Source organism: Sminthopsis crassicaudata, chromosome 1 (genome assembly GCF_048593235.1).
Source record: "Sminthopsis crassicaudata isolate SCR6 chromosome 1, ASM4859323v1, whole genome shotgun sequence".
Taxonomy (NCBI): Eukaryota; Metazoa; Chordata; class Mammalia; order Dasyuromorphia; family Dasyuridae; genus Sminthopsis; species Sminthopsis crassicaudata.
Genome location: NC_133617.1, coordinates 367070298 through 367095430, shown reverse-complemented (window position 1 = coordinate 367095430; position 25133 = coordinate 367070298). Strand labels below are relative to the sequence as shown.

The 25133-nt window shown below is 36.9% G+C and overlaps 1 long non-coding RNA gene across 1 annotated transcript in view; it reads left to right on the top strand.

The window, feature by feature from the left end:
• Window positions 1-2952: 2952 nt before the first annotated feature.
• The window catches only part of LOC141549614 (uncharacterized), a 106812-nt gene continuing 84631 nt past the window's right edge, over window positions 2953-25133 (top strand). The window contains exon 1 of the long non-coding RNA XR_012484399.1: window positions 2953-3044. This is a non-coding gene — a long non-coding RNA (uncharacterized LOC141549614). The remainder of the gene's footprint in view (window positions 3045-25133) is intronic.

The window sequence follows — 25133 nt, the reverse complement described above, 5'->3', positions numbered from 1 at the left end:
CACAAATAAAATATGACTGAACAGCAATGTTGGTAGATGGAACTTCCTCATGGGGACTTTCCTACACCAATGAGATAAGATTGGAAAGGTAAAATCATATTATTTAAAGCTAGAGAAGATCTAAAGTCCATGAAGAAATTAAGTTGAGAAAATGTACGTTATTACCTGACTTGTACAAGATCAGGTAGTAGCTAGAGAAATATATAGAGTAAGAGGTAGAAGAACAAAAATGTGGATGCAGGTCCCTTCTCCAATCTGGTTTTCTTTTCCTTATTGGAGATAGATATAGGTAACCTTAAAAATCAAGTTAAAGAACTTCTACTTTATGTAACAAGCAAGAGGGAGTTATTGAAATTTGTTGTTATTGTTGGTTTTGTTTTGAGCTGAAGTGTCATGGTGTTCAAGCCCATACACTGGCAAGAAAGATAGGAAAAGCTGGATTGGAGAAAGGAGAGAAGGGAATCAGAGAGACAAGTTAGGAGACTATAATGGTTCAGATAAGAGATAATGAAAATCTGAGCTTCAGAGTGAAAAGGAGAGGGAAAATTGTAAAATAACTTGTAGAGGGAAAATGAACAGAACAAAGAACCCTTTGGAAGAGAGAGGAGAAAATCATCAGTGACTTTGAGATTTCAAGCCTGGGACAATGGTGATGATATTAACTTTAATAAAAGGATTAGAAGTACACGTATATTATGTTTAGAAAAATTGCACATTTTTAACATATATCAGATTGCTTGCTATATAAGGAAGGTGGGGGGAAGAGGGAGAAAAATTTGGAACATAAAGTTTTGCAAAGGTGAATGTTGAAAACTATCTTTGCATGTGATGGGAAAAATAAAATACTTTGTAAAAAACAAAAAAGGAATACACATTTGTTTTAAGGGGAAGATGAATTTGATGCACAGAAGTATTTTTCAGATGGCATGTTCACCAAGAAGTTAGAAATACAGGAAGGGAACTTCACAATGAATTTAGAAGACATTGGTGTAATTCAAATAAATAATCAGAAATAATCAGGACTCAGGCCATCTCTAAATCAAGTAAAGGTATTTATTAAGATTAATTGAGAATCATGAACTTAGAATAATCTATCCTCCTTTAAGGAGTTTTAGCACACAGGAGCTGCACAGCAAAAGAAGCTGGTTACAAGATATGTAGGTTTTTTGAGATCATAGGAGGAATTTTCTAACAAGGGAAGGTGGCAAACCTTGATGGAACTATGCCTGTGGTTATCCAGAATGCATACAGAAAAGCCCACTGGGAGGGTGTGGTATTAATGTATGGTAATTTTATTATAATTAGCCTGACTTCATCATAAGTTCACCCAAAGGACAGAAAAGGCGCCATGTTGGGGAAAAGATTTATAGAAGTTTGTGGTGCGATGTCCTGTTTTACACCCTCTTGGTACTATTTTCTTTTTGGCTGATTTCTATGGTATGTCTAGGATGTCTAAAATTGATGGATGATAGAATTATGGACTGTGGACAGCTGTACCTGTCAGTGGGTGACTGAGGTTTTCTGTGGAGTTTGGTCTGGGTTAGAGCAGGTTTGGGCTAGGGGCAATGATCAGAATCCCATCACTATCACATAAAGATGATAAATGAAGCCATAGTAGATATGGTTGCCAAATGGAAAAAAAAAATGAGTCTTAGTATACTAAATAGCCCTAAATTCCCTCCCCATTTCCCAGTAAGAACACTAGGCTTCGCCATTTGTCCTGCTTCCGTGCCCCAAGGACTATGAAATTTTTAATCTGATTTGTAGATGAAACTTTCTACATGTGTCATCTCCCCAATTAGAATATTTTTATCCTTAAGAGTAAGACATGGTTTACTTTTCTAATTGGATCTCTATTTCTTAGCACAGTGCTTGACACATAGTAGGTACTTAATAAATGCTTTGTCCATTCATTCACTCCCTTTTCAGAAAGGACATTGATAAACTAACTGGACAATCTCCAAATGAAGGGGTCGTAGGTTGGCGAAGAGGCTAGTGTTCACACTAGGCAAGGATTACTTGAAAGAATCTTGGAGAAGAGGAGAGATGAGCATGGCAGAAAAGCTGTTATCTAGAAATGGAGTTAGGTTTACTATGGCCCACAGAAGGCAGAACTAAAAGCAATGTGTAGAATTTACAAGTATAAGAAAAGTTTAGTTTCCAGTCTGGGAAGAAAGGTTTCCTAAACATTAAAGCTATCTTCCTCCAGAGAAAGAACTCATGGTGTCTAAATACAGATTGAAGCATTATTCTGTCCCTCTATTCTTCCATTCCTCCATCCCTCCATCTTCTCTTCCTCTCTCCTTTCCTGCCTTCCTCCCTTCTTCCCTTTCTCCCTCCATTCTTCTTTCTCTCTCTCTCTCTTTCCCTCCCTCCCTGCCTCCCTCCCTTTTCATTCTCTGTCTCTGTCTCTCTCTGTCTGTCTCTATCTCTGTCTCTCTCTGTCTCTCTATCTCTGTCTCTCTGTCTCTCTCTGAATCTCTGTCTCTCTCTTTTCTTTCTTTCTATAAAGGCACTATCGTAGTATGGTGATGGTGAGAGCACTGTAGTTGCTTTTCAAGTCATACTACCTAAGCAGCTCTGTCCGTGGAATAGATTTCTTATTTAGGGAAAGAAATTATTATTATCTCTTTGGAGATGTTGACTCACTGAGGTGGTAGGCCAGACTAGTCCCTGCTTGAATGATTCACTGTCTCCTCAAAGATTGGGAGTTGGGGGGGGAGCAGGGCCATCAGACTCCCATTTGGACTGGTTCTGAGCTTATATTTGAGTAAAGCTGGGACAAATGGGTGGAGTATGGGGAAATGTATGAACTTGACTTACTAGGTCAGGAGGAAGGGGTTATGTTTGCCCTTTATTTATCATCCATGGAGACTTCAGAAGACTTAGAGATCCTAGAAAACGATAAGAACAGAGCAAATAGATCTAATTGTTATTTAGTCAACTCAGGAGGGGTTGTTTAGGGAGGATCTGGAGTCTCCAGGCTGGGTGAACTACCTGAAATCCTTTGTCTATGGAGAAGGTGCCGAGTAGTCCAAACAAAGGTAAGATGGGAGGGGTAGGGAATAATAAGAAGTATAATCCTTACATGAGGAAGATTAGAATGCATAGCTGGACATAGCTGGAGTCTAGCCAATCTGCTACCCACCTTGCCCTCATCTCCTAGCTATCTTTCCCCTTTCTCCTTTCTCTTCTCTTTCTCCTCCTTCTCTCCTTCCCCTCCTCCTCCCTGGTTTCACTTGTGAAGAATATTTGTGCCTTGGTAACATGAATATCCAAATGTGTTAGGATTACAAGGTGATAACAGGTTGTCTAAACAATTCTCTGGCTCAGAATTTACACCTTTGGTTCAGGCCTTTGAAGGGAGTTTATACCTTTAGACTTCTGAAGGAGAGTTTACATGTTTAAAGGAGTTTGCATCTTTAAAGAAGAAAATTCATTGGTTGAAGTGTTCCCACAGGCCCCTCACTAGTCCATTCTCTGCTAGGATAAAAGAGGAGGGCAGTGGGGCAAGGACTTTTGCTTATCCTGACAAGGACTTATAGCCCTTCAGAGGAACTAGCCCAGACCTTTACACAAATGAATTATCTAGAACAAAGTTTCTTAAACTGTGGGTTTACCCCATTCCACATGGGGTCATGTAACTGAATGTGGGAGGTTGTGAAATTATGATTTATTATCAATAAATGTTAGATTTGTATATCTATTTTATATATTTTTATACGTGGGGTCTTGTAAAAAATTTTCAAGCAAAAAGAGGTTGTGAGTGGAAAAAGTTTAGAAAGCCCTCATCTAAATAAAATCTAACATACCTAACATTTATATAGCACCTACTATGTGCCAGGCACTTTTTAAGTGCTTTATAATTATCATCTCATTTCATCCTCACAATAATATTTGGAGATAGGTAATATTACTTTCCCTATTTTACAGATGAGAAAATAAGGCCCCAGAAGATCAGGTAGAATTCAGTAAGATTAGTTGTCCTGACTTCAGTCCTGGTACACTATCCATTGTGCCACCTTGCTGTCTGTCCCCTTTGAATCTTACAGAGCCCTTTTTGAAGCACTTTACAGCTCTCCTAGGATTTATATCTAGAAAATACTCAAAAGCTGGGGTTTTTAATCTGTGAACTTTAATAAAAACATTCATAACTATTAAAATATAGTTGGCTTCCTTTGTAACTCTAAGACTTTTATTCATTTAACAATTCTTAGAAGGGACCTATCAACTTCACTTGATTGTCAAAGGGGTCCAGATGCAAAATGGTGACTTCAAGATCACAATCTTAAAGGTAGCTGAGCTAGGATTTGAACTCAGCTTTTTTTTGCTTCACATCTGGAAGATCTTTACATTATGCTGGATGTAATTCAACTCTGGACTTTTCCTGCCTTCTAAACCCTCTTCTTCCAGGAATCCTTCCATGATGAACTTCACTTGGTTATCAGTGTTCTTTTACATTGCCTTGTCTCAAAAAGTTTACTCCAATGACAAGAAGCATCCTTAGCTTTTCTTCTTGCCTGAGGATTCAAGGACTTCCCTCTCTTTGAAACTCTGAGAGCCTTTCTTTGCCCTCTTCCTTCCTAAGTAGAGAAGTTGAATGAAAGATGAAGAGCAGCTCGGGTGGGAGATCCAACAGTATTTAGGATGCTGGAAACTGGGAGGATGGACTTAGGGCCAAGAAAGCCATCTTCAGCTGACTGTAAGAGGAGATATGAGTGAACTAGCAGCCCAAGATGTTTTGGGGTTTTGAGATAAGGAGGAAGGAGCCATCCTGTCTACTACATAGACACAGGCTTCTAGATTCTATAACAAAAAGGGGAAATGAAAAAGCTTTCCTGGGTTAAACAGGTCTATGCTGCTGAGGATATTCTGTAGGTGTGTGTGTGTGTGTGTGTGTGTGTGTGTGTGTGTGTGTGTGTGTGTGTGTAAGGGGAAGGTGGGATAGAGAAGATGTCTAATTTTTTTTATTTCAGTCATGCTTAGCTGATGGCTACTGCTAGAATCTAGGCCAAGGGATAGAGTGGAAGCCTTAAGGTGATGTTTGCTCAGGGCCCATCCCTGGCAGGACAGGTATTGTCACAATTCTGGAGCTCATGGAAACTTTTCTACATTTTGTCTCCTTTCCCCCAATTATCAGGTTTAACCAGCAGGGTGTTAGGAACTGAATTTCCATGGGAGAGGGAAAGAGGAATATGGGCCCCTAGGGAGGGCATATCTGACAGACACCATGTTGCCTTAAAAATATGCATTACAAGGATCAGGACCAATTGATCACTGGCATTTGTTTCATCTGGTCATCTTGACTTTTCATCTAATAATACAACCTAACTTAGCTCTCAGCACAGAGCCTCATACAGAGAGTGTTAATTTGATTTATAATCTGTACTTTGCTATTGCTTTCCAAAACAATACATTATCTGGCTTCATCCTGGAACAATTTTATAAAATAGGTAATAACATCTCACATTTCTTTAAAGTTTATTTACAAAGCACTTTCCTCACACTACTCCAGTGAGGTCGATAATTGCAAATATTACTTCTCCACTTCAAAGATGAGGAAATTGAGGTCTAGATTGAAGGGAGTTGTCAAAGGTCACGAGTGAGCCAGTGATAGAGCAGAAACTAAAATTCAATAAATTAGAGCCTCTCACTGAAATAAATAGAATGAAGGCTCTTTTTGAATATGGGTTTCTAAAAGAGAAGGAAAATTGACCAATTTCCTTTCTTTGGCAACAAATACTCCTTTGAGAATGAATGATTATGCGGTAATCCCCATTGTACAAGGGAAAGGAAAAGGAAATTCATGTACAAGATTTGTAAGCACAAAGATTTGTTAAAGGTTATTCTTTATACCAAGATGGATATGGGAATGGTCCCCTAAGTCTACGTCCAGACTAGGAAGACATGATATTTTATTGGATTGGGATAGAATGAAAGTTCCAAAGATGCTTTTTTTTTTTTTTTTTTTTTTTGGAGGCTGGAGTTAAGTGACTTGCCCAGGGTCACACAGCTAGGAAGTGTTAAGTGTCTGAGATCAGATTTGAACTCGGGTCCTCCTGAATTCAATGCTGGTGCTAGATCCACAGTGCCACCTAGCTGCCCCCCCAAAGATGCTTTTTCAAAGATATACAAGAACTGATACAAAGTAAAGTGAGCAGAAACAGAGGAACAGTGCACACAGTCACAGCAATATTGTATAATGAAGAATTGTGAATGATTTAGTTATTTCCAGTAATACAGTGATCCAAGAAAATCACAAAGGACTCATGATGAAAAACTTATAATTGCCTCTGGGGAAGGAATTGATATTGTTTGACTACAGACTGACTGAAGCATATTGTTTTTCACTTTCTTCCTTTTTTTTTTTTTTTTTTTTGACTCTTCCTGTACAACATGACTAATATGGAAATGTTTATCTGATTACACATGTATAATCTATATAAGCGATCTGATTACTTACTGTCTCAGGGAGGGGGAAGGGAAGAGAGGGAGGAGTAGAATTTGGAAATCAAAGCTTTTTAAAAAACCCAACAAATGTTAAAAATTATTTTTCCATGTAATTGGGGGAAATAATTTTTAAAATATGGCTTCCCAGGTTCTTTCTTTTTTTTTTTTCATAGTATTTTATTTTTCCAATTGTATGTACAGATAATTTTTAACATTCATTTTTATTTTTTATTTTTATTTTATTTTATTAATTTTATAATTATAACTTTTTTTTTGACAGTACATATGCATGGGTAATTTTTTTTTTTTTACAACATTATCCCTTGTACTCCCTTCTGTTCCGAGTTTTTCCCCTCCTTCCCTCCACCCCCTCCCCTATATGGCAGGCAGTCCCATACATGTTAAATATGTTATAGTATATCCTAAGTACAGAACAGAACAGAATGTCTGCAGAACAGAATTTTTTTTTGTTGCACAGGAAGAATTGGATTCAGAAGGTAAAAATAACCTGGGAAGAAAAACAAAAATGCAAACAGTTTACAATCATTTCCCAGTGTTCCTTCTCTGGGGGTAGCTGATTCTGTCCATCATTGATCAATTGGAACTGGATTAGCTCTTCTCTGTGTTGAAGATATCCACTTCCATCAGAATACATCCTCATATAGTATTGTTGTTGAAGTGTATAATGATCTCCTGGTTCTGCTCATTTCACTCAGCATCAGTTGATGTAAGTCTCTCCAAGCCTTTCTGTATTCATTCTGCTGGTCATTTCTTACAGAACAATAATATTCCATAACCTTCATATACCATAATTTACTCAACCATTCTCCGATTGATGGGCATCCATTAATTTTCCAGTTTCTAGCCACTACGAAAAGGGCTGCCACAAACATTTTGGCACATACAGGTCCCTTTCCACTCTTTAGTATTTTTTGGGATATAATCCCAGTAGTAGTACCCAGTTTCTTTCTTTTACACAAAACATAAGGAGTTCTATCTTTGAAGCGATTGTTGGGGAGTAAAGTGTCATTTGATACCCCTAATTCCAGATCTATGTTTTGGAATATTCCCTGATTTGCTCAAGATTAGCTAGCAAAGGACATGTAGAAGGTCTAACCTATGTTGTGAGATGCTATAGGGATATATGGACCCACATGGCAACTTTACCTATGAATTTATTATGAAAAGAGAGAGGGACATTCTTGTTTGGTTTTAGGAATAAAAAGAAAAAATAAAGAATAATCTATAATGCCTGGGAAGTACCTGGAGAATAATTTTGGTTGACTTTCTCAACTGAAGAATCATGGGTTGGTTTTTCCTCTCCTTGAGATTCTGCACATGAATGCTAATTTAGATTCATCTGGGGAGAGGAATTTCTAATATTCAGAGAGTCCAATGTAACTTACTCATTAATATGTTTGAATGTTTATATGTGTTCCCTAATAAGTGATATGGATTCATTTTTATTCCTTAGATTAAGGATGGATAACAGTTTGAAAAAAATTTAAGAAATAAAATTATACATTTAAATACATTATTAGGAAATGGCACAGAGCTATAGGGATCGGATATTATAGAAAGCATTATAGCAATAAAAATTTATTTTGTCATACTTAGGTTTCCTGACTCCTAGTCCTAGAATCCTTCCACTGAAATAACACTAATCAATTGTCTATTCACTGAGGCTCCATCCAAATTAGTGTCAGGTTGTCTAATGAGCTTTGGTGAGCTTTTTGTTAGTTAATGATACAGAAAAGAGAAGTGATGAGTTATAATGAAGCTGGAAATTCATCTTTAAGTGAAAGCTGACCATGGAGTTAGGAAGACCTGTGTTCAAGTTATGACCTCTGATACATATTATGCAACTGTAGATAAATCACTTAAACTTTCAGTGTCCCAGTTAAATCTCTAGGAATGTTAGTTACAGAGATTTGTAGAGTTTCCATACAGGGTGTCTACTACACTGGTGAAATCACAGCTTTATTTTATTTATTTATTTTTATTAATTTTATAATTATAACATTTTTGACAGTACATATGCATAAGTAATTTTTTACAACATTATCCCTTGTACTCCCTTCTGTTCTAAATCTTTCCCCTCCTTCCCTCCATCCCCTCCCCTAGATGGCAGGCATTCCCATATATATTAAATATGTTATAGTATATCCTAGTTACAATATATATGTGCAGAACCGAATTTTGTTGTTGTTATTGTTGCAAAGGAAGAATTGGATTCAGAAGGTAAAAATAACCTGGGAAAAAAAACAAAAAATGCAAACAGTTTACACTCATTTCCCAGTGTTCCTTCTCTGGGTATAGTTGTTTCTGTCCATCATTGATAAGTAGAATTGGATTAGATCTTCTCTATGTTGAAGATATCTACTTCCATCAGAATACATCCTCATACAGTATTGTTGTTGAAGTGTATAATGATCTCCTAGTTCTACTCGTTTCACTCAGCATCAGTTGATATGTCTCTCTCCAAGCCTTTCTAAATTCATCCTGCTGGTCATTTCTTACAGAACAATAATATTACATAACCTTCATATACCATAATTTACCCAACCATTCTCCAATTGATGGACATCCATTCATCTTCCAGTTTCTGGCCACTATGAAAAGGGCTGCCACAAACATTTTGGCACATACAGGTCCCTTTCCCTTCTTTAGTATTTCTTTGGGATATAAGCCCAGGAGTAGCACTGCTGGGAAAGAGTATGCACATTTTGATAACTTTTTGGGCATAGTTCCAAATTGCTCTCCAGAATGGTTGGATTCTTTCACAACTCCACCAACAATGTATTAGTGTCCCAGTTTTCCCACACTCCCTCCAATATTCATCATTATTTGTTCCTGTCAATCTGACAGGTGTGTAATGATATCTCAGAGTTGTCTTAATTTGCATTTCTCTGATCAATAGTGGAAATCACAGATTTATGCCAATTATTTCTCTCTGTGTCTCTGTCTTTTCTGTCTCTCTGTCTCTCTCTTTCCTTTTTATTTTGTTAAACATTTCCCAGTTACATTTTAATTTCATTTGGACTAAAGGCAGGACAGAAATTTAACATCTGTCATTTAGATCAACCTCTACTCAAAAAAAAATCACTGCTCGGGAATACCAAAAAATTGTCAAAACAACCAAGGACACACTACTCAAATAAAAATATTTAGCTAAACAGCATATTAAAATAAGTGACAATAGAAATTTACCACCCATAATTATAAAGGTATAATTTTTCACCCAGTGGCAGCTAGATGGCTCAGTGGATAGAATACTAGGTTTGAAGAATTGAGTTCAAATCTGGCCTCTGACATTTATTACCTGTGTGACTGGGCAAACCATTTATACTCTGTTTGCCTTATTACAAGTCTCTTTGCTATGGATAGTATAATCCATGGGATCATGAAGAGTTGGAAATGACTAAATAATTAAATGATTAAACAGCAACAACAAATCCATAAGTTACCATATCTTTAGTAGATGATGCAACACATATTGAGATGGCAAGTAGAAAATGTGTGGCTAGGGCAACATGTTTTGGAAAGAATATAGACTTTGGAACATGCATGCCCATGGTACATGTGTAGCCAAAATATCTCACAATACTAGGGTTGCATCTTCATTGAAATTTCTATATGGTTCTGATAGTATCATTTACTTCGTTGAAGAATAGGTAACATCATTGGCTGATCTGGGAATGTCATTAAGCTATGAGTTGCTTTCTCTACTTCTGCAAACTGCAGAATATACTTGTCTTTTCTATTTCATTTGCAGTGCTTCCACTTAATGTGTCTCTGATGAACTGAAGCTGCTATGTGGCCTTTTTTTTTTTCTTCTGTAGAGAGAAAGTCTTTTCTTTTCTTTTCTTTTTTAAGCTCATAGCCCCATAGCCCATATCTTCTCTTTTGTGATTCAGTTGTATAGCCAGTCAGCCAAAAAAGCTCTATACTCTGGGATAAGAAGCACAGTGACTGATTAATTAATTCATTATGTAAGAATTTTTTGTCAAGACAAAGATAAGGATGACTGGCATTGGAGGAGATAGTGAAGCTGAAACTTTGTTTAGCTCTGCCTCATTAAAATTCAATTCATCCAGAAATCAAGACCCATCATCCTTATGATGTCATTGGTCCTCCTCAAAAATGAAGAATAAATGATAATAACAAGCATTTAATGATCTTACTCTTTGTAAAATGATGTAGGAGAAGGCAAAAGTATATAATTCATTGACTCCGCTCTCAAAGAGCCCTTCATAGTTTGTATATATATAATATGTGTATATGTATATGTGTGTGTGTATATGTATACATATATGATATATTCACAGTAATTATAATGCCATATTATAGGGAAAGTATGGAAGAGAGATATACAAACAAGATGGCATGGGAATTTGGAAGAAGAACAGATTGTTTAGAGAAAGGAAGAACATGTATATGTATATATACACACATCATGTTCTTCCTTTCTCACAGTTCAGTTTCTACTGGACTTATATCCCAAAGAGATCTTAATGTAAGGAAAGGGACCCACATGTGCAAAAATGTATGTAACAGCCCTTTTCATAGTGGCCAGAAACTGGAAACTGAGCGGGTGCCCATCAATTGGAGAATGGTTGAATAAATTGTGGTATATGAATGTTATGGAATATTACTGTTCTGTAAGAAATGATCAACAGGATGACTTCAGAAAGGCTTGGAGAGAGGTACATGAATTGATGAAATGAAGCAAGTAGAACCAGGAGATCGTTGTACACAGCAACAGCATTCTACCATGATCAATTCTGATGAACGTGGCTCTTTTCAACAATGAGATGATTGAGACCAGTTCCAGTGGTCTTGTGATGAAGAGAGCCATCTTCACCCAAAGAGAGAACTGTGGGAACTGAGTGTGGATCACAACATAGCATTTTCACTCTTTCTTGTTATTTTCTTGAATTTTGTTTTCTTTCTCACTTTTTTTTTCCCTTTTTGATCTGATTTTTCTTGTGCAGCATGATAATTGTGGAAATATGTATAGAAGAATTGCACATGTTTAATATATATTGGATTACTCTCCATCTGAGGGTGGGACTGGGAGAATTTGGAATACAAGGTTTTGCAAGGGTCAATGTCAAAAAATTATCCATGCATATGTTTTGAAAATAAAAAACTTTAATAAAAAATTAATAATAATAAAAAAAAAGAAGTCACAAGAACAGTGATATGTGAGACCAGGCTGCACATGTAACTGGAGAACTTATATCTCCAAGGCTGTATGTAGAATTGCCAGTGTTCTTTGGTGATGATGTTCTTTCTTCTGGGCATGGATAATTCTTCTGCTAATTTTGTGCTTCTATCTGCTATCAGCTGCCTCCGCTAGGATGCAGTGGTTGATCCTGTTAAGGAAGGGCTAAAGAACTTTTAGTGCAGAGCCAAGAATCATCACACCCAGTCAGATAGCCCATAACAAGTAACTGTATGATTAGGGAAAAATTGTTGATTCTTAATTCAAAGGAATAGACAATCTTAGCCTGAACCATTGTTGACTTTTGTTGGCTGATCATACCAGGCAGGATATGGTAACTCAGCTCTTGGTTTCGCATTAAAAGAGCTTTAGCCTTCCCTTGACAGGTATAGGCTTACTATCCACTGTATTCCAGGAGAAGGCACAAAAGAGCATCAGATCACTTGGAAGATGGCTTTCCCACTAGCAGAGAGCATCAGAACAGCCTGGAGTTAACCAGTTAGCATGTTATTAGAATTGCTTTTTTTTTCTCATTAATTATTTAATTTTCATTTTACATCCTCCAAACCTATTTTGAAGACCCTGCCCAACAAAACCTTATAAGATGTATGAAAAGGTCTTCCTTGGCTCTCATAATACTACCTAATTATAACTAATATTTATATAGAGCCAATGTTCCAGACAATTGCTAAATGCTTTACAATTATTATCTTATTTGATATTTACAACAATCTTGGGAAGTAGGTGCTATTTTTAATCCCCATTTTATAGATGAGAAAAGGTAAACAGGATTAAGTGAATTGCCCAGGGTCAAAGTGCTACTTAAGTGTCTGAGACTGGATTTGAACTTAGATCTTCCTAGTTCCATTTCCTATGCCTATACACTAGCTGTCTCAGATGACTTATAAGTGAACCCTTGGAAAAGAATGAAATGGCCAAGCAAAGTGAAAAGGTCATTAGCTTCCATCCCTGTTCCATACTCCTATTTTTATCATGCATATGTTTTGTCCTTTATTCAGGCCATTACAATTCTCTTTTTAAAATTTTTTTAAATTTAAAATTTTAATTTTTTATTATAGCTTTTTATTTACCAGATGTATGCATGGGTAATTTTACAGCACTGACAATTGCCAAGCCTTTTGTTCCAATTTTTCCCTTTCTTCCTCCCACCTCCCTCCCCCAGTTGGCAGGTTGACCAATACATGTCACATATGTTAAAGAATAAATTAAATAAATATATGTATACATGTCCAAACAGTTCTTTTGCTGTACAAAAGAATCAGATTTTGAAATAGTGTACAACTAGCTTGTGAAGGAATTAAAAAATGTAGATGGACAAAAATAGAGGGATTGGGAATTCTATGTAGTGGTCTATAGACATCGCCCAGAGTTCTTTCGCTGGGTGTAGCTGGTTCAGTTCATTACTGCTCTATTGGAATTGATTTGGTTCATCTCATTGTTGAAGAGGGCCACAACTGTCAGATTTAATCATCACATAGTATTATTGTTGCCATATATAATGATCTCCTGGTCCTGCTCATTTCACTCAGCATCAGTTCATGTAAGTCTCTCCAGGCCTTTCTGAAATCATCCTGCTGGTCATTTCTTACAGAACAATATTATTCCATAATATTAATATACCACAATTTATTCAGCCAGTCTCCAATTAGTGGGCATCCACTCAGTTTCTAGTTTCTGGCCACTACAAAGAGGGATGCCACAAACATTCTTGGTTGCCATTACAATTTTCTCCAGTCTTCCCACATCAAAATAAGATCTAAAGGAATTGGTTCTATTCTTAAAAACATCCTTTACTGTTTCAATACGTTGGTGAAAAATACTATCAAAGCAAAGGATTGGAGACAAAGTAGTGATAGTACCTAATGCAGCCAAGGGATTAGAGTCCTTTATTTTCTTCTGTTGCTATAGGACCGTCATCTTTTATGGATCCATATAAATTTTTTTACAGCTTATTATTTGCCCCAGGAACTCCATATTATTTTCATATGTGCATTTCTTTTAATTCATCAAATAAGTAATATTTGGTTTGCTGAAGGACAGCCCCAATCAATTGAATGTAGCATCCTGTTATGTGTAGGATATAATTATGTAGCTGTGTGACCCTGAGCAAGTCACTTAACCCTGTTCACCTCAGTTTCCTCAAATATAAAATGATCTGGAGAAGGAAATGCCAAGCTACTTCAATATCTTTGCCAAGAAAACCCCAAATGGAATTTGGGCATAAGTGAAAAACAACTAAATTGAAGAAGAATAATGCTGGGTGGAGGAAGGCAAAGAGAAGAAATTAGGCAAAGCTTCATATAAGAAGTGGAGTCACAAGCTGAATCCTAAAGAAAAACTAAAGATTCTAAAAGATAACCAACAAGAAGAAATATATCTTAAGGTCTAGGGGCCAGTCCATGTGAATGCATGCAGATGGAGCGCTGGGTTTGGGAAATAGTAGGCCAGCTTGACTAGAACATAAGGTATGTTTGTGAAAGGACCAGTAAGAAATAAATCTGTAAATGTAAGAAGTTTGTATTTTATTTTAGAAACAACAGGGAAGAAGTTTTGTTGTTTATCTGTTTTTAGTTGTGTCTGACTCTTCATGACCCCATTTAGGGTTTTCTTGTCAAATTTACTAGAGTGGCTTGTCATTTTCTCCTGCAGTTCATTTTCCAGATGAAGAAACAGAGACAAAAAGGGCTAAGTGACTTGCCCAGAGTTACACAGGTAGTAAGTGTATGAGGTTGAATTTGAACTCAGATCTTCAGGTATTCTATTCACTGTACCAGCTGATTGCCACAGTGAGGAAGAAGACCTTTGTCTTGGGAAGGATAATATAAAAGTTCTATGGAAAATAGGTTGGAAAAGAAAGAGACTGGCAGTAGGGAGACCAGATAGGAGGCTATTCTAACATTTTAGGTGAAAAACAATGAGGGCCTGAACTACCCTAGTACTCTGTGCATAAAGAATAGGGAAAAGATATACATTGTGACATTTTAGGTCTTTTCTAACTCTAATGGAAGTATATTTGAGAAGGTTTGACTATTTATTGAATATGGAGAAGTACGAGGGAGAGGATGATTCCAAAAAGCTATGCCATGGAAAAAGTATGTGATAATAAAGAAACCAGAAGGGGTGATATAAAATAGATTTCGGAGAGCATCATTATAGAAGAATATTATAAAATAATATGTTCAAATGACATGTAGAGATCACATCATAGACATCCATTACAGGCTACAAAGGCTTGCCATTTTATTACATGAAATAGCTCATAGGCTCAAATCAATTAAGTAACTTGTTTTTGGGGGGAACAGGACCTTTAATGTCTCAGGGGAACTGGAGCGGTGGGGGTGGCCAGGATCTAGGGAGTAAAGGGAGTGACCAGAAAGGAGTTTGTTTATCTAAAGATATACTAATCAAGACAAGTCTCAGAGGTTGGAGACAGGATAGACTAGAATTTCTAATAAATGAGAAGATAGAGGATAGATGAACTGATTAAAAGTTCCAGGGTGACATCATTCTATGCTAACAAGACAGGATGGGTTTGTTTCATTATACCTGATAATGGGGACAGAATGAACTCAGAGTTCACATCAAAAGGATTAGATTTGTTAAGATGAAAATTGTAGAAAAGCAGATTTTGGCTTGATGTGATTCAAGTCCTAGTAATTTAGAATTTTCCCAAAAGGTCCCTTAAGAGGTAATAGATTCCTCATTCCAATAATTATTGGTTTGTTGTGGGGATGCCTGTGTAGCTATAGGTTCAATTCTGTCATTCTTGAATTCTGTTTTACTTTAAAAGGGTTTGTGGACTTCTGACTGAGGAGAACCTGGGCAGCCTTTCTTCATGTGGCCATAACTTTAGAACTGCAAGGGAATTGAGATGGCCCAAACCTTCATTTTGCAGATGAAGAAACAAGATCACACAGATTGTAAAGATTAAGACAAGATTTGAACTGAGGTCTTTTGACTCTAGATTTTGTGCTCTTTCTTCTGTGCCAGAATAAATGATCTGGATTTTGAAGACATATGGTATTTATAGACAGGTAATGTCTGTACATGTAATGTACAGACATGCAGGTAAAAAGCATGGCATGGGTGAGGGTATGTAAGTGGGAAAGCATGAAGTGAAATCTGGGAGGGCGGAGCAGATTGGAGCAATATAGTACATGGTTTTTTTTTTTCTGGATTTTTTTTTTTTTTTTTTAAAGAGCACTCATTGATTAAGGTAAGAACTAAGACAAATGGCACTGGATCGAGGAGTACGTTTTGGGCACTACTAACTGGCTATATGACCTTGGACATATCTCCACTTTTTAAAGTGCTTTCAATAGCTTCATCTTCAAAATGAATGAGTTTTTCAGCAAATTCTGACTTGGGAGTCAGTCTTAGATTGCAGCTTGAAATGATCAATCAGTTCCTGACAATGCTCTCCTGTGTATGCTAAATGAAGTGAATCAAAGATTGCAAAACCTGTTTCAATCAAAGAACTCTGGGCCTGTCTCCTACCAAGTAAAGAAGCTTTGGATTTGAAACAATCACTTAAGAACTGTTCCCATAGGACTAGAGAACCCCATATTGTCCTACACCTGCGGGCTTGTTGTGGGAAACTATTCAGGCCTGAAAATGATAGTATTGTAATTCTCCTTCCCACTTAGGATTTGTGTAAAATATCTCTGCCTTTACTGCAATAGCAAAGATCTCATTCCCAGGAGAGCTTCTCAATTTGCAAACTGCATTCCTTACTATGAAAATGATTAATTAAACCGCTACTTAATCTCTAAAAACCTGTCCCTAAGCCTGTTTGGTGTGGGTCTAGCTATTCACAGTGTAAGAGACTGATATAGTAAAATTTTGTTAACACTGTTGATGCCTTTCCCTTCCTGATTACTTTCCATCTACTTGGTATATATTTTGTCTGCACCGAGTTATTATTAATTTATCTCATCCATTATGAAGGATGCTTCCTGAGGGCAGAAACTTCAGGTTGGTTTTTTGTGTGTGGTTTTTTTGGGTATCCAGAGCAGGAGCATGGTTCTGGCATCTAGCAAGAGCTTAATAAATGCTAACATCTGATCACAAATTTCATAGGAGATGGATTAGAAAATTATAGAACATGAGGAACCTTAACACCTGAAAGAGAGAGGAGACTCCTAAGGAAGAGGAATGATGTCATAACTGAAAGCCTTCTGCTGAAGTCAAACACCATTTTTTAAGTCCAACTTTTTTGAAAAGCATTCTTGTCTTTTTAGGTTTTGTTGCTGATTGGAAGCACTGTTTCCTCAGCCAAAAGGCTGAGGTGTTCAACCTATCTAGATTTATAGTCCCTATAGTCCCTAAGTGATTTTACCACTTCCCCTCTTTTCCCCTCCTCCCCCAACATGAATATAACAACCTCCAGAAGGCACAGAGGGGGATCAGTTTAACCTCATAGTCCCATCCCCTGTGGAAGTAGGTAGCTCCATTTTGCTATGTTCAATCAGAAATTTGAAACCTCTGAGTTTATATTTCCCCTATACATCTGCCTATGACCCATGTCATCTTTGCTGAACTTCTTATGGGTTATAACCTACCACAGCACTCTGTCTGATGGTGTCTTTTCCCTTATTCCTGCCCCATGCCACATGGTGTCTCTCTTCTCATCAGTCCACCATGGCTCATGGTTTCTGTCCTCTGATCATCCCATTATACCTCATGGTGTCTTTCTCCTTCTCGTAGCTAACTCTTTAAGGGTGTTAAGTCCCTCTGTTGGATTTAGTCTGCCAGCTGAAGGCATACTCTAACTTCATGGGATGTTCCCTCTCTCCTGGTTAATTGTGAGTAGGGAACTTGGCTTTTTCATTGTTACTTGTTAAAACCCTTTTTCTTGCTAACTAAACTTACCCAAATCTATTTCAATATATTTACCACTCCTGGTATCTATTGTATCTTTTCATTTTGTCTATAACTCCTCCTAAGTAAACTTAACTTTTGCCAAAGAAAATAGCCATTGTGAATTCTTCACATGACAGAACCCCAACATTTGGTGCCTAAATCTTATCATTTGGAACTTGGAATTGCTCTCTTTAATCATCATTTGAACTGAACAGTAGGGAGGCAGGGGAAGTCAGTCTTAAGGTTAGTTGTTCCCCCATATGTTGTTCTCTTTCTTTATTCCAGTAAGAGGAAACGCTTAAAGAGACAAATTACAAAGTCCTTTCCTGTTCTCAAACCTATGTCTTTGAACAGTAGAAGGGACTGGTTTAATAGCTTTCTTTTTTCATTTTCTCCTCCCCTTTCCTTCCCCACATCCCCCATGCCTATTTTTACTTCGGTGCCTTTTCTCAAACCATTCCTTCTTCAGGGAATTCCCTCCCTTCTCTTCATCTTTCTAAATTCTATACATCCTACATAGTTCAAGTTAAATTTCAGTTACTCTTTGAATTTTTCCTTGACAGTACAAGACCACAATGGTCTCTCCTTTTGTAACTCTTAGCTATGTGCAAATGACTCAGAATTTGCTCATAATCTGTCCTATTATCCTCTAGTTTTTAATAGATAATTGCAGAAAGGGCCTAGTATAGTGGAAACTAAAAGTCAGGAGAACTGAACTACAACATTAGCTAAATGTGAGATCTTGGGCAAATTATCTTCCCTTTCTGAACCTCAGTTTCCCGTTCTATATAATCAGAAGGTTGTGAACTAGATGAATTCTAAGTAGCTTTCATTCCTTTCTTATATTTAAAAAGCATCAATTAAGCACCTACTCTATACTAGGCATTGTGCTAGGTGCAGGGAATACAGAAATTCAAAATTAAATAGTTCCTTCTATTAAGGGAAGTAGAATTAGTTTTGCCTTTTAAGTATAGCATAAGTGTAGGAAGTCAGTATCTATTTCTACAATTTTGTATCCTCCATTGCTCCTATTACATAATTCGGCACATGGCAAACACATTAAATATTTGTTGACTTGAAGAGTTTCCATCCTTTTGTTAGGGCCTGTCTGTTTATATTACTGTTATCGTGGCCTTCTTGCTAAAGACTGGCCATCCAAGAAATGTCCCGAATGTAAGTTCTTGCATATCTGAAGCAAAATAGTCTGGAGAGCTAGCTGCACAAAGACGTACCATATTCCCCTCCCTCCATGCCCTCATGCAGCTAGCTTTCTGCTGAAGTGGTGTCTTGATCAGATCCCACAGTGATAGTGCTAAACCTGATTATAGGATTAGTTGTTTTCTCTAAAATGGGCTCTGGCACTGGGAGCACACAGAATGGGAATGAATCCATATTTTCTTTAAGACCTTCATGTTCTTGTTCCTGTTGGCAGGATTTGCAATTGAATTTGGCAGAGCCTATCAAGGAAGTGATTAAAAGCTTGGATAATTACTGTTTGTTGTTGAAATCACTAGGGATTAATTAACCCACCATTTCCCTTCATTAATGGTCTTGTCTTATTTCCTTGGGAAGTCACTTATGATGGACCTGTGTTTGCTGAAACCATTGAAATAAAATATATTTCCTTTTTTCTTATCATTCTATTTCTTCTCCTTTTTGCCACCATCTCTACATTATCCATATCTCCATATTATCTACTCATTGTAGATGTATAGTGGAAAAAGCATGGGCCTAAGTTTCATGATTCATCCAATCCATCTTGCACATCATCATGGAATGATACTTTGAGTGGATTCTTAATCTCAAAGATATGGGCACTCCCTCTATTGATGAGTTAACCTGTTTGTATCTTTGCATTTTGGGTGATTCTTATTCATTTCCTGCCATAAATCTGCCATAGAATGCCTACTCAATGAATCAGTGATTATCTTCTAAATCTTTTAATAATTAGTAGATAACAAAGGTAGACTCTCCTTACTCTTTTTAGGCCATACATGACCTTAGTAGTAATTTTTTTTTTGGCCACTTCTCATGATCAAATTATCATTGGTTTTAGGCGAATGTGCTTTCTATTTCTCAAGGTGGTCAAGTGACCCAGGTTACCTGCCATTTTCTTTTTTTTAGAGATTGTGGTTTACATGGTTTGAAGTCATATGATATTGCAAAAACTATGGGGTCTTGCAGTATAAAGCACCTTGAGATCTTTAACAATGCTATACAATTTCACAAATACAATCCAGTTTGATCTCCTCTTTATTTCTGAGCAGTTCATTGTCTACCTATAGCCTGTCCAATAAAAATGTATTAATAGAATAAGTCAAGGGATTGCCCCTCCAGACTGCCATAGCCAAAGAATTTAAAATCTGGCAATATGAACCTCTCCAATAAGAAAAAAGATGTTCTTCAGATGGTAGATACATTCTATTGGTAGGATAATACTTGAAGACTTGATAGAAGCTGTCAGAGCTTGTCTATGGCCTCTGAGATTCAACTTTTCCTTCCCATTTTCCATAAGACATTGGAAGAGGACTTTTGTGGGAAACTATTCAAGTATTAAGAGTCAATTTGTAATAGAAGTATTATCAAAATCCTTCATTGATTCACCACTGTCTACAGGATCAAGTCCTAGGGAGCCCAATACTCTTCTGCAAAGAGATGTACTAACCTTCTGTTCCTCATCACTACTGAATTCTCACCTTCCTGATTCCCAACTTCAGTCCTTGCTGGGGTATTTAAATAACTGTCTCTAAGGTCACCTTTGATTTAATTTATAGATTGATATACTTTTGAGGAGTTCAGAGTGCTTTACACATATTATCTCATTTGAGCCTTACAACAGCTCTGGGATTTGGATGCTATTATTACCCACATTGAGGAAATTATGAACAGAGTTTTTAAACAACTTGTTTAAAGTAATACAGTTAATAAGTTTATGTTACCCAAAAGTTGAACTCGGCTTTTTCTACCCCCAAGTCAGTTTATGTATTACATCACCTAGTCATCATGTGCTGGACTCATAGGAGGCAATAGTTTACAAGGATGAAAAAATATAATCTTTGTTTTCAAGAAAACAATTGGGGTAGGGTAAAGGAAGAAATATAGCAGGAAGACAAATTATAATTCAGAAAATGACCTCATCTTCTATTTCCCATCTTGCTTTATTGTTCTATAGGAGTAAACGTTGTTAACCAGCAAATTCTTAATTTCTGCAATACTAGTCTTGTTTTCCTACTGATCTTACTAATGTCTTCATTGGATTATCCTCTTCTTCTCATTTCATAAGTATGGCTTTTCTACAAATCTCTGTTCTAAACCCTCTCTCTCTGAATTAGTTTCCCTGATGGGTGTTTTTAATTCATTAATTTTTTTCGATGCTCATTCCCAAATCTACATATATACCTCTCATTTATTCCTTGAGTAACACCATTTACCTGCTGGATAGCTCCTGGGTGCCTCAAAAATCAAAAGTTTAACTTGACATTTTCTCCCTGACTTTATCCTGCCTTTCTACTCTGATAATGGTCCAACCATCCCTATAGTCATTGAGGTCTGAAATCTCAGAATCATCTTTGTCCCTTCCCTCATGTTTGGCCCCCTATATACAATCAATTGATATATGATATTGATATTTTTTTTCCTGAAGCAATTAGGGTTAAGTGACTTGCCCAGGGTCACACAGTTAGGACGTGTTAAGTGTCTGAGACCAGATGTTAATTCAGGTCCTTCTGACTTGAGGGCTGGGGCTCTCTCCACTGCGCCACCTAACTTCCCCGATATTGATATTGCTTTGACAATATTTCATAAATTGTATATTGTGGTATACACTTATAATCCATGCTATTAGGGATGCTGAGACTTTTTCTATTCTGTTCATTATTTTTGCTATGTAGACCATGCGTTTTGCTCTCCTGATTCTCATTTCTCTCTGAACCACTCAGTTTCTATATGTTGTGGTTCCATGTTCTCATTAAGAGAACATTAAGAGAAGTTCTGTCTCTCTTCTGTCTGTCTCATTAAGAGGTGAATCCTTTTCCTTTGCTGTTATGGGCCAGAACTTGAAACAAGGTGCTAAGTCAGTGGAATGGATAGAGACAATGGTTGTTTAGCACAGTGCTTAACAGTTCTCTAGTTCAGTATATGTACTTAGTACTTACTATAGTTCTACAAGATTCACACCTTTGATGAGAGAGGATATAAGCTCAAACAAACTCAGCCAGAAGGAGAATGAGGGAAGACCAGAGAAGTGGTGACAGGTTCTCCTCCTTTGCTTCCCCACTGAAACCAAGATCTGGAAGCCCTCTAGAAGAAACACTAGCCTAGCTCTAAGTGAAGGAGACAAGACTTTGAAGGAGACAATAAAGGATTTGGTCTTTAACACCTGGATGTACTCATGTGAACTGAAATGAAGGCTGCCGGGGCAGCTAGGTGGCGCAGTGGATAGAGCACCAGCCCTGAATTCAGGAGGACCTGAGTTCAAATCTGGTCTCAGACACTTAACACTTCCTAGCTGTGTGACCCTAGGCAAGTCACTTAACCCCAGCCTCAGGAAAAAAAAAAAAAAAGAAAAAGAAAAAGAAATGAAGGCTTGCCTCTAGAGACCCCCAAAAAACCTCAACAAGGGAAAATTGTATTTTATAGAACAAAATTACACTTTGCTTTGCAGGACTTATTCATTTATGATTGAACTCATTAATCAGATTTAGATTTCTTATTTCCTTTTGTTGTTACTGTTTTTCCTATTATTTGCTTATGTTTGAGATTTCTTCTTTCTGAAATCTTCAGTAATTTCAGTCCCTCTTTCCTTCCTTTTCCCCCTATTGTTCACTTTCTGACACCCTTCCCTCTAATTGTGGTTTACTTGAGGTCTGGGTTGCAAAATGTTAGCCACCTTCCATTCTGGGCAATTAATTGTTTACCAACATAGTTTCCACCCTAAGTGACTTTTGGGTGGTGGTTAGAACTAGCTCTAGCTGGATATTGTGCTCTTTCCCAAAGGTTTAGTAGAGTACTACATACGCTATAAACATGGTGTCCTGTGCCCCTCCTGTTCCTTAGTTCTTGGTTGGGTTCTAACTTGAAAAGTTAGGAACTTTTCAGCATTGGTGCTATGGACCTGTTTACTCCAGCACTGGCTTTGCTGGTACTTCAGGATTGTCCCTGCTGGCACAGGCAATTCAGAACTTTGCAGTCCTATTGCTATGGGATTGTGACCCCTGTAGACTTTTGTTCCTGAAGGATTATGGTGGTGCTGTCATCAAATTTCTGCAGCTTGGAACTTGGATCTTCATAGAACTGGAAAAGAGGGGGAATCAGGGGGTGGGTGTGGTGATGGATTTTTCTGTAATTCTGTCTTGTGTTCTTGGGTTGCTAGAGAAATCTCACTCTGGCTTGCATGGGAGATGGGTCAGAAGTGCTTACTGAACTCAGGGTCTGTGAATACCAGTTTGTGATTTTACTTTCCACCTTATTTTGAATTCTAGGAGCTGAAGATGCTTAATCTTTGGTAAATAATTTCTGGTTTTTGGAGAGAATTGAAAAGTCATGGGGATCAGAGAAAATGTCTAATCCTCCATCTTTTTTTTCATATGACCTGGAAGTCCAGACTAAATATCTCACATCTGACCTTTCTTCACTAATGCTACTACAATGCCATTCTACCTGAACTATCATAAACTACTCCTAACTACCTGTTCTATCTTTAATCTATACTTTACAGGTTGCCATAAGATCTTTCTTTGGCAAGGTCTGACCATATCATCTCATTGGTCAAAAACCTTGAGTGGTTCTCTATTACGTCTAGGTTGGAATATAAATTTCCTAATCTGGTACTTTAGGTGCCCCACAATCTGGAATTTTAGGTACCCCACAATCTGGATACAATGTATTTTTTTAATCTTATTTTATATATTATTTGCCTTATATCATATAGAACTGTGAATTTCTCTTTATCTCAGTTGCATTTTTAAATGATAATTTATAATTTGCATATATGTTATATATTCCCATCCCATCCCCCAACCCTAACCTATTACTATTCTGAGGGCAAGCACTTTATTTTTACTCCTTTATATTCCAGTGCCCAGCAGCAAGGCAACATGGTGATGCTGGTCAGGGAGTCAGGAAGACCTGAGTTAAAATCTTGCTTCATATATGCTATTTGTGAAACCCTGAATAAGTCATTTAACTTCTCTCAGCCTCAAGTTTTCTTAAAGATAATAATTCTAATAATAGAATTTATCTCACAGAGTTGTTGTATGAATCAAATGAAATAAGATAATATGTGTAAAGTATTTTTTTGAAATGCTTCCAGAGACCCCAAAAAAACCTGAACAAGAGAAAATTATTGATTTTTAAAATTTCCTTCACAGGTTAATTGTACACTATTTCAAAGTCGGATTTTTTTTGTACAGCAGAATAACTGTATGGACATGTATACATATATTGTATTTAACTTATACTTCAACATATTTAAATTGGTCAACCTGCCATCTGGGGGGAGGGGGTGGGGGGAAGGAGGGGAAAAATTGGAAAAAAGATTTTGCAATTGTTAATGTTGAAAAATGACCCATGCATATATCTTGTAAATAAAAAGCTATAAAAAAGTACTACATAAATGCTAGCTGTGAACATATATTGATAGTTGCTATTAGTTATTATACTAAAAAGAATAGTTGGGAATTTAGGATAGAGTTTTGTGGGACCCCCATATTTAGGGAGTGTGATCTTGATGATGAACCAAGAAAGGAGATTCTGAAGGAGCAATCAGGAAGGTAGGAAGAAAACCAGGAAAAACTAATGTCACAAAAATCTAGGTAGGCTGGAATATAAAGAAAGGGGATCTTATAGTAAAGGATACTAAAATATAGTTGGGAGTTAGATATGAATACATAAAGACTTAACAAAAGAAATAAATGCAATATAAGGCAGAAAGAGGAGTACTGTCACAGGCAGCACAATGTTAGTGATACCAACATTAAGAGGAAGACATTAGGAAAAAATATGATATAGAAAAATTATTATATTCATCATAAAAATGCTATCCATTTCCAGAGAATGGATGAACTCTGAGTGTAAATTAAAGCATTTTTCACTTTATTTTTATTGTTCCTATGTCTCACCTTTATTGCTTTTTTTTTTTTTAATAACATGACTAATATAGAAATATAATTGGCATATTTCTTACTTTCTCAATGGGTGAGGGAAGGGATGGGAAGGAGAGAATTTAGAACTCAAAATTTTAAAAATTAAATAAACATGGTTTTTTAAAAAAAAGAAAAATTCCTAGATGTTTATCTTTACTATTAACTAGATGCTTGATCTTAATAAGCAATTTTCCTTTGGGGATTTTAAAGAAGAGAAAGGGACCTGTATGTACAAGACTGTGTCAGCCCTCTTTGTAATGGTCAGATACTGGAAGCTGTGTGGATATCCATCAATTGGAGAATGGCTGAATAAATTGTGGTGTATGAATATTATGGAGTATTATTGTTCTGTAAGAAATGACCAACAGGATGATTTCAGAAAGGCCTAGAGAGACTTACATGAACTGATGCTGAGTGAAATGAGCAGGACC